Raw genomic sequence first — 6,957 nt, 5'->3', positions numbered from 1 at the left:
TAGAGCAGCAAGCAGTTGTCCAAGCTGAGCAAGGAAACAGTGAATGGTCAAGATCAAGAAAGAAGTGTGTCAGGGAGGTGTCCTTTCTCTATACCTTTTCAATTTATATAAGGAACAGATCATTTAAGAAGCTGGACATTATGAAGAGGAATGTGGCATCAGGATTGGAGGAAGACTCATTGACAACCTGCATTATTCAGATGGCACAACCTTGCTTGCCAAAACTGAGGAGGACCTGGAGTACTTGCTGCAGAAGTTCAAGAACTACAGTCTTCAATATGAATTGCAGCTCAACATCAAGAAACAAAGATTCTCCCCATTGGGCCATGTGGGCAGCACCATGCCAGATGGAAAAGAGCTTGCTTAATAATTTCATCTTGCTTGGATCCACAACTAACACTCTTGGCACTAGAAGTCAAGAAGTCAAAAGACAAGTTGCATTAGGAAAGTTTGCTGTTAGGGACCTCTCCAGAGTGCTGAAGAGCATTAGAGTCGGTCTAGAGACTAAGGAGCGCATGATCCAGGCCAAGGTCTTTGCAGTTACTTGCTGTACATCAGAAAGCTGGACAATAGCTAAGGAGACAGAAGAAGATTCAATGCCTTTGAGTTGTGGTGCTGGAGAAGAATATTAAACATTATCATGGACTGTCAAGAAAACAAACAGGTCTGTCCTGGAGAAGGTGAAACCAAGTTTCTCCTTGGAGGAAACAATTTTGTAGCTCCATCTCAACATACTTTGAGCATGTTGCCAGGAGGGACCAGCCCTGAGAGAAATAACGCAGGAGAAGATCGTGGATGAGGTAGATTAACACAGTGCCTGTGGCAATGGGGGCAGGTATATTAGATAGTGAGATTGACTCGGGTTAGGGCAGGGTTCAGAGCTATTGTTCATAGGGTCTCTATGAGGCACATTAATAACACTCAATTTGTATACTGAGCAAATAATTTGAGAAACTAGACTATACAAATAATATGGCATCAAGATCAAAGACTCATCAACAACCTATGTTATACAGACAAAACAACCCTGCTTGCTGAAAAGGAGGAGGACTTGAGGTGTTTGTTACAGAGGAGCAAATACTACAGCCTTCAATATGAGTTACACTTTAACATCAACAACAACAAAAAAATCCTCACCACAGGACAAGCAGGCAGCATCATGATAGATGGAAAAGAGAAAGAAATCATTAATGACTTGATCTTCCTTAGATTCACAATCAATGTACCCTTAGCAGTGTTGTTGTTGTGTACCATAGCTGATCCTCCAGTGGGTTTTCAGAAGCAGTTAATGGCATGAGAGGAGAATGTTCATCCTTCACCCAGGAGCAGCCGCTGGCCTCAAACCGTGTGCCTTCAGGATGGCAGCACAGCTTCTTGCCACTAGGCCACCAAAGCTCCTTCACATTTGCAGCCAGAGAATCAAAAGACATATTGCATTGGGAAAGTCTGTTGTCACGGACTTCTCCAAAGTGCTGAATAACAATGATGTCAGCTTCAAGATTCAAGTGCACCTGATCCAAATCATGATCTTTTCAATTACTTGCTATGCATCTGAAAGCTGGACAATGAATTAGGAAATGCTAGAAGAACTGATGTCTTTGACTTGTGGTGTTGGAGAAAAGTACTGAATATCCCATGGACTGCCAAAAGGACAAATAATATGTCTTCAAAAAGGTGCAGCCAGGTGCTCAGTGGAGGCAAGGCTAGTGAAACTTCATTTCACACATTTTTGTTAGAAGGGGCAAGTCCTTGGAAAAGGACATCATACTTAGGGGTCAGAAAAGGAGGAGAAGACCTTCAATGTGGTTGGTCGATTGATTGGCACGGTTACCATATCTGTGGGCTCAAGTGCATCAGAGATGATGAGATGGCACAGGACAGGGCAGAGTTCAGATCCATTCATCATAGGGTCACTATGAGTTGTAGTCAGCTTGATGGCACTTAACAAGAAGTCCCTAAACTGGGACCTCGGGTGGCATAGTCAGCAGGTAGTTTCTCTGCAAACCTAAAGGTAGTGCCTTTCTGGCAGTTCAAATCCACCAGTAGCTGTAAGGTAGAAAGAAGGGCAATCTCCTCCCAAGTGGTTCACAGCCTCTGGAAATCCACTGAAGGGTCAGCTATGAGTTGGTTCTGACTCCAGGGTATTGAGTTTGAGTTTTTAAATCCCTCAATTGAGAAGGGAGGATGTTTAATAATTTGCTAAAGGCTCAAAAAAAGATGTCTTCTTCCCACACTAACTTCACTGCCAACTGTCACCATTCTAGGTATCCTGATCATTGACTGCAGACAATTCTTCCTAGATTTTCCACTACTGACAGTGTAATTTCAGCCCAAGGATCTGAATATTAAATAAGTTTGTGAGGAAAAAGATAAAAAAAATAATGTAGAGAGGGACTGGATTATAAGTGCTGTAGGGAAAAGATGGAGAATCAGATGCTAACAGTCTTTCCCCTTTTGAGAGTAACTATTTATGGCTGTCTCTCCTAGGTCAAGAAGCTGTCGTCCAAACAGAGCAAGGGAACTCTGCATGGTTTAATATCAGGAAGAGTATCAGGGATGTATCTTTTCTCCATACCTATTCAATCTGTATGCTGAGCAAATCATTCACGAAGCTGGACCCTATTGAAGAGGTATGTGGCATCAGGATCAGAAAAGGAATCATCAATAACCTGCATTATGCAGAAACACAACCTTGCTTCCTAAAAGGAAGACTTGAAACGCTTACTGCACAAGATCAAGAACTATAGCCTTCAGTACGGGTTACATCTCAACATGAAGAAAACAAAGGTCCCTTACCATGGGGCCAACAGAAACATCTTGATAGATGAAGAGAGGATTGAAGCTGTCCTGGATTTTCATCTTGCTTGAATCAACAATCAATACCCTTGGTATCAGCAATCAGAAGATCAGGAGAGATATTTCACTGGACAAGTCTGCTATCAGAGACCTCTCCAAAATACTTAAGAGCAACGGTGTCCGCTTGAAAACGAAGGTGCTCCTGATTCAGGCCATGGTCTTTTCAATTATCTATAGACATCTGAATACAGAACAATGAATAAGGATGACAGAAGAATAATGTCTTTGAATTGTGGTGCTGGAGAAGAATACTAAGTATCCCATGGACTGGCAAAAGACCAAACAGATATGTCTTAGAAAAAGTGCAGCCAGAGTGCTCCTTGGAGGCGAGAGCTCTTGTCCTACTTTGGACATGTTGATAGAGGAGGCTATTCCTTAGAAAGGGACATCATGTTTGGAATGATGCAAAGTCAGCCAAAGAAAATACAACTACCGGTGAAATAGACTGACACAGTGACTGCAGCAATAGGTTCAAGGGTATCAGAGCTGATAAGGATGGCACAGGGTTCAGGTCTATTGTTGAAGAGGTCACTATGAGTTGTACTTGACTTTACAGCATCTAACGACAATTACTTCTTCCAGGATAGGCACCTCTATCTCACATTCTTGCCAGTCTTTTCATCAATCAATCAATCAATCAAGAATTCCTAATACTGAGGAGATACTAAGAAGCAAAAGATATGGTCTTTGTCTTCAAGAGGTTTATAATTGTCAGCAGATATAAGGCCAACACAAATAAATGCTAAATTTTTAATATTCAGTCCACTTTGTGTGCAAGTTTAGAGCAGGATAGATGAGCTCAGAAAGAATAACAGCAGAACTTTTCCAAGAGGAACTGAGGTAACAGTATAATTAAAGGCTCAGGTAGAATATGTATTCTCTCATTCTACAGAGACACCTCAACATTTCATATATACCAGAAATAACTTAAGTGCTCAACAATCCCAATAGACTGTGGAGTGCTCAAGCAAGGAGTCATGTGAAAGGGAAGAAGTTTGTTGAAAAAGTGAGTTATAGAGTAGGATATATTTTATAAGCTCATTTTTATTGTTTGAAGAACATTCACCCATTCTAACTCTCATTATCATTGGCTCAGAATATTTTTTTTTTCAAATCTAACAGAATCTACTCTTAACTGACTATATATATATATGCCTGGTGACCTATTCATAAAGAGTTGTATTGCTGACCCAAAGGTGGACCCACTTTAGTGATTTGACTCCAGCAGCTTCTTGGCTTCTTGGGAGAAAGATAGACAATCTTCTCCCATGTGTTTGCAACCTCTGAAAACCCACTGGAGATATATATAAGCAAAACTTCTGAAAGCATTTGCCAATTCAACAATTCTGCGACATTGATTTCAATCCATTCTATGTGCAAGCATCACCACTAACTTTCTTAATTATTCTGCCACTATTAAGAGAAATTCAGTGACCCTCCCTCTAGACAATGACTCCTTCCATTTTCCACTTCTGCTCAGTGACACCCCCCGCCCCCATAAGCAATGACTTCCATTTTTCACTTGTTGGTAACCACTAAATAGCTTTTGTTCACTCTTGCTGTGTCATGTACTGTCAGAATCAGAACCGACTCACAGCTGAAGCCGCAAATCTCAGTGGGAAATCTTTCTCCTGTGCAGCAGCTGTTGGATTTGAACCGTGTACCTTTGAATTGGCAGCACAACTCTTTAACATTAAACCATCAGAACTCCCTTGGTCTCTATATATGTGCCTATTTTATCTAAGTGGTATCATATGATATTTGTCCTTTTGTAACAGACTTACTTCACTCAGCATAATGTTCTCAAAGCTGTAGTATATATAAGGACTTCATTTCTCTCCATGGCTGAGCAGTATTCCATTATATGTATATACCACATCTTGTTTATCCATTCATTTGTTGACAGACATTTAAATTGCTTTTTTCATGAACAGCAAAGCAAGCATCCTTTTGTGCTATTAAAAATAAAAATGAATATACATTCACACACAGGAGGGGGTCACTGGAATACACTGAGATGCAAGTGGAAAGCGTTAAGCTGGTCATGGCCAGATTTTATGTCATGGTTGAAAGAAAAATTCACATTTAACTTCATTGTCTATGTTGTTATGTGCTGTTGAGTCAAAAGTGACTCAGAGCTGACCCTCCAGTAGGTTTTCAGAAGCTGTAAATTGCATGAGATGACCCCTCTTTCTACAGCAGAGCAGCTAATGGATTTGAACTGCCCACCTTTTGATATAGCAGTGCAATTCCTTACCACAAAGCCACCAGAGCTCATTAACCATAGATGCTCTTTACCTTAAGAGAAGTTTACCAACAACGAGGAAGCACAGGGAAAACCGTTTCAGGAAAATAGAGAAATGACACTGCCCTTTCACAGTCCCCAGATATCTATTTCCTTTTTTAGTTGCTGGAAGCCCATTTCAATCTCGTTTCACTGGAATCAATAGTGCTAGAGGCCCTGAGAGAGAATGGAACCTAATAGACATTTATTAAAAACTTCTACCGAGTCCTTGATGTGTGCTTAGTATCGTACAAGGCCAGGAGAGCTGAATGAAATGATGAATAAGACCCCACCTCGGCCGAGCGAAACTTTTTCTGGCAGTAGAAAAGGAGGAAATCCGAGATATATTTCAAAGAAAAAAAAATGACAGGCCTTGAACACGGGCGTGCATGATTGGATAGAGCAGAGACAGAGTAGTTGGCAATAATTCTGAAGTTTCTAGCCTGGGAGACTAAAAACAGGTGAGGCTGGCCCTGAGCCAAGTGAGTTCAGAAAAATCACAGGCTTGGGGGAAAGGTCGGGATTTCTCTTTAACTCCCATCTCATTAATGGCCAAGTTCTCCACAGCTGAGGCTTAGGACCCTTCCATGACTAGAATTTTAGGGAGATGGGTGGTGCAGCGTCCCTCATCTCTAAAGTTAACTTCTGGCAGCAAAGTTCGTTGGCCTGGCTCCTTGAACTCTGACTTCCCAGACACCCAGAAAGTTAGACACCACGGCTTTAAAACACCGCCCAGAAGGGGGCAGTGGCCAGAAGCACATGCCCTGGGCTCTGGGAACAGCTTGGCCCGTTCTAGACTCAGAGTAGCATTCCTGTAAAGGCTCCGGGCCGGGGACAAAGGTCTGGTTCTTAGCAAGCACCCTGGAAGAGGCCTACAAGTGGTGGTTCAGAGTTCTTATCTTTGGATGAGAAATAACTCCTGCTGCTCAAAATCCAAAGCCTTCACTTGGTGAGAAACCAACCAAAAGGTATAAAAACAAAAAGAACACAACAAAACCACAAATAAATCCCCATCTCTTGGGGGTGGGGGGAGTGCCCTTCCTCAACCCCACCCGCTAGTGACTCATCTCCCTCCAAACCAGGCCAGCCCCTCCGCGCCCAGTGCCAGGAGAGCAGGGCGGAGCGGGGCTGAGGTGGGCTTTATATCCCTGAGACCTAGGTGAGCCGACAAGCTTCGGCGTGTCCCCACGGGTGTCCCTGTTTACTCCAAGCCCGCAAGCGAGTGAGGGTGGCCCCTCTCTCACCCTGCCCCCTCCGCCGCAGGCCCCAATCCCGGTCCCAGGTTTCCAAAGTCTCCAAATCAAAGCTCAGCCTTTCCTCGTACCTTCGCCGCGGATGGAGGTCCCCACCCCCACCTCAAGCTGGGGAGGCACGGGCTAGGTTCCCCAAGGAAAGCTGGCCTCTACCCAGCCACGGGGTCTTGGACTCCCACAGAGAGAACCTAAAACCCTACAGTACCACCCCGAGTTTCGGAGGAACCCCTCTCTTCTCCCACTGTCCAACTGTCCCTCCGCCCGTGATGTTTTCTAGAGTGCAAGGGCGTTCTCGGTCAGGGGAGTGGGCATAGGGACCCCAAACCGGCCAAAAGGCCCCAGGACCCTACGCTCCATCTGCTTCCTAGAGGTTCAAGTCTTGCCGCTCCTTAGAATCCCCCTCCCCAGGGCAGCGCGCCAAACAGACGCATGCGCACTGAGTGGATTGCCGCGTAGCTCTTTCTACCCCCCTCCTTTTTTTCTTTCCCCGCCCCTTCCCCTCCCTCCCTCTTCTCCTCGTCCCCTCCCTCCCCCCTTCAGCTCCCCCCGCGACACCTCAGTCCA

The 6,957-nt window shown here is 44.1% G+C and overlaps 1 pseudogene; it reads right to left on the bottom strand.

The window, feature by feature from the left end:
* Positions 1-2,859, bottom strand: part of LOC102873320 — a 26,613-nt pseudogene extending 23,754 nt beyond the window's left edge.
* Positions 2,860-6,957: the final 4,098 nt, after the last annotated feature.

This window comes from Elephantulus edwardii, unplaced genomic scaffold (genome assembly GCF_000299155.1).
Source record: "Elephantulus edwardii isolate Elephantulus edwardi_28Jun2011 unplaced genomic scaffold, EleEdw1.0 scaffold00212, whole genome shotgun sequence".
Classification (NCBI taxonomy): domain Eukaryota; kingdom Metazoa; phylum Chordata; class Mammalia; order Macroscelidea; family Macroscelididae; genus Elephantulus; species Elephantulus edwardii.
Note: the sequence above shows the minus strand (reverse complement) of the source record. Positions and strands in the feature narration are given on the sequence as shown.